Source organism: Tamandua tetradactyla, chromosome X (assembly GCF_023851605.1).
Source record: "Tamandua tetradactyla isolate mTamTet1 chromosome X, mTamTet1.pri, whole genome shotgun sequence".
Taxonomy (NCBI): domain Eukaryota; kingdom Metazoa; phylum Chordata; class Mammalia; order Pilosa; family Myrmecophagidae; genus Tamandua; species Tamandua tetradactyla.
The window spans coordinates 118625016-118628521 of record NC_135353.1 but is presented as its reverse complement, the minus strand read 5'-3'; the positions used below and the strand labels follow the sequence as shown (position 1 = coordinate 118628521).

The 3506-nt window shown below is 41.7% G+C and overlaps 1 pseudogene; it reads left to right on the top strand.

Moving 5' to 3' along the window:
- Window positions 1-361: 361 nt before the first annotated feature.
- On the top strand, window positions 362-1095 carry LOC143671005 (cytochrome c oxidase subunit 7A2-like, mitochondrial pseudogene; annotated as a pseudogene).
- The last annotated feature ends 2411 nt before the right edge of the window (window positions 1096-3506 follow it).

Here is a 3506-nt window from a genome sequence, read left to right as displayed (position 1 = left end):
TGCCCCCCCACACAAGAGGACCAGTGAATAAAACGACAAATCTCACATGCTTAGAACTCTTGAGGACAGTAGAGACTGGAGAAAGATTCCACAAATGCTGAATCAAAGAAAAAAGGAAAATATCAGGAGGAAATTCCTTACCAGACCGTCGGTCCACTCGCTTTCTCTCACTCGGTCCTGCACAGCTTAGGGAGTTGCTCAGAGGTAACATGACTTAGGTCCTTCCCACCTCCCATTGGGGACAGTAGCAAAAAGAAACCCTATACATATTCAAGCACAGGGACCCAAGTCCACAGAGTCTCGGGGCAGAATGCAGGCTACTGAAGAGTGCTGCAAAGGAAAAAAAGAGACCACAGTAAAAATGCATCTGGAAAGTGCTGTAATTACTCAATCCAGTTTCTGTTGACTGTACTACCTAAATGCTAAATGGACTGCTGGAGTGACCCACCTTTTCTGGATTGACCTTATATGGCTCCTAAGGGATATAAGGATACCTTATTGGTGAAGAAAATGGAGGCAGAAAAGCCTCACAGAAGAAACAAAGGGAGGGTGTTAAACTGAAATACTGTAAGGCAGGAGGATCCTGGAACTGAAAAGAGTAAGGAAAACGGGGCCTGAGAGAGGGAGAGAGTTTAAACAAATCATAGGAGCTAGAGAGAAAATTCTACACAGAAACATATTAAAATTCCTGGAGAAGGCCTTTTTTGGGACGGTCACTCAGGCAGCCGCTGTAGGAAGCAGGACACCGGCATCTTGTTCCACAAGTTCAGGGGCTTCACGCAGAAGTTGGCTGGAGCACGGGCTCCTGAGGCCTATAGCCCACAGGGATTAAAGCCTATGGTTGCCACAGAAGCACTGCCTATCATATTTGCTACACCAACTAAACTGACCTCTGATTCTGCATATGATTATGCTGGGAAAAACAAAGTTCCAGAGCTGCAGAAGTTTTTCCAGAAATCTGATGGTGTGCCCTTCCATCTGAAACGAGGCCTGCCAGCCCAAGTGCTTTACCGGACCACCATGGTGCTGACGTTGGGAGGGACTTTCTACTGCCTGATTGCTCTCTGCATGGCTTCACAGCCCAAAAACAAATGAGTTAGGCTGCAGAGGATTAGTTTGCTTCTTGGCATAAACCCTTTGAATTTTCATTTTTCTTTGTTTCTGGTAAATGTTTTGGTTTGTTTATGAAATGTGTATGGCCTGTCAGAACTCACTGGACAGTTAAGACTGTTTAAACAAATGATGCTGCTCTCTGTATTTGGGCTCCTGATTTCCCTGGAGATTCCAGGTGAACACAGGCTCATTAACATGAGTTTGGGTTGAGGACCTCGGGGATTTGGGTTTGTGGTTTTGAGCATGGGGTGCAAAAGCCTTTCTGGATTTGGATGTGACTAAGGAAGAAAGACAGAAGCCAAGGACGGGTGCTTGAAATGAGGGGTAGTCACTCTGTGGTATTTTTCCATCTTGTAGTAAACTGTTAATAGAAATTCCCTGCAGCCTGCATCTATTCATTGGGCAGTTTGTTTCAAAGGGTTATTTGCCTCATCTCAGATCTTTAGTGACTTTTCACCTGTAACTGTTATGTACTTATTCCACTATGGGAACAGAGAACACCTGTTGAATGTTGCACTTTAGACCAATGCCTGTTTTCTTAAAGCAACTGTGCCACAAATTCTCCTTTAAGTAAAAATGTTATGGCTTTAAATTATAATTTTTTTTGACTGTGGAACAAATACATGAATAAAAAAAAATTCCTGGAGAAGGAACAGAAGAAAGGAAGTTTACTCCTAAAGAAATAATTACAGAAAAAGTGCAATCTTAAAAATTGTACCACATATCAAGAGCAAAAAACAGATGAAGAATAGCTGAGAAAATCTGATCAGTTAAATATGGACTATTCTAAAGGCCTAGAATAAGTTGGACCAAGTGTCAAAGAATAGCCTTAACACAAAACCAATCAACAATAAAACCCTAGTCAAGAGCACAAACTAACCTACAGAACTAACTCATCAAGATAATCAGATGCTAATACATCAGCAAAAATTACAAGCTATACTAAGATAATAGGAAGAAATTATTACCAGACAAAGGCAGTGGATTCTTTTGCCCATTGTGCTCAGTGACCAATTCCTGAGACACCAGGGTTTCAAAGAGAGAAGTTTCTTAGGTGTGTAGTAGGAGAGCAGATGGCCTTTCGGCCCAAAATCTGTCTCTTTGTACTACAGTAATTCTAACAGTTTTATTAGAGAAAGAGATGGGCAGGCTTTAGGATAGTGAGCACAGTTGCCCCAGATTATGTAATTACAGGTGCTCTAAGTATTGAGCATGTGCAGATTGATTACATGCTTAGTCACAGAATATGTGTAAGAAAATGGTGGAATGAGGTACTGGTGGCTGGTAGATTAATGTCTAAGCTACTGTGCATGTCAGGCAGGCCCACTTTGGTTCGATCCAATCTCGGTTATGAAGATAACTTTGGACTTGGAGTGGTTTAGTTCTGGGTGACCTAAGGTCATTCATTAATAAACATTAGGGGCTGTATTTAGTGAATACAAGACTCTAATGTTGAAAAACTGGATAACTGGGCACAAATGAAGGTTAGTTACAAAGTTTTTACAATCACAGGGGCAGAAGATAAAGGCTATACAATCATTATTAGAGATCAAGGCAGCTGGATTACAATTTAGAGATTTCAGGAATTTCCCTATGTCTACTCCAATATACCAGAAAGCAAAGAGGAATATCTATATAATGATTCAGTAATCAAAATCAACCCTTAAATTCTGATTTCTAGGTTACAATATGGCTTAGTCAAGGAAAATTAAAACTTAAGAACAGAATTTGGAGCTAATCAAAGAATTTCAAATATCCTAAATCAATTTAAGGAGATGAAGGAAAATATGCACAAAGAGATAAAGGATATTAAGAAAACAATGTGTGAGCATAAAGAGACACTTCCAACTATAAAAGAAATAACAGGGGAGAACGTCGAGGAATATGGTGGAATAAGGACAGGCAGATCTCACTCCTCCATCAAAAGCACCTAGAAATCACAATTATCCAAAGCAGCAGTTCTGGGACTCAGGAGACCAGGGAAGGACCATTGCCACATGTAAGGAAGAGCTGAATGAAAAAATGGAGACATATGATTGAGGAATTTTGGTGAATGAATTCAATCACAGCACCTGGTGCCCTTCCTCCTGGTTAAGCCTGGCAGATGGGGGATAGCTTGGTTCTCAGGAGCTGGTGAGGTGTGGTGCAGCCTGGCTCCAACTGAGGGCCAGCAAAGTTAACCCTCTTGGTCCTGCAGCCTAGACCTTTTACATGCAGTGAGAGCCTAATCTCCATTGTGGTTCAATTGCCTATTCACCACCCTGGAGGCATGCAGACAGGGCACAGTCCTTGGTGAATTCTTGGCTAGTGAAGTAAACCTTCTCAGTACTGCAGCCTAGAGTCTGTCCACAAAGCTCATGGCTCCATTAATCTCACAAACTGAGAGACTGTGG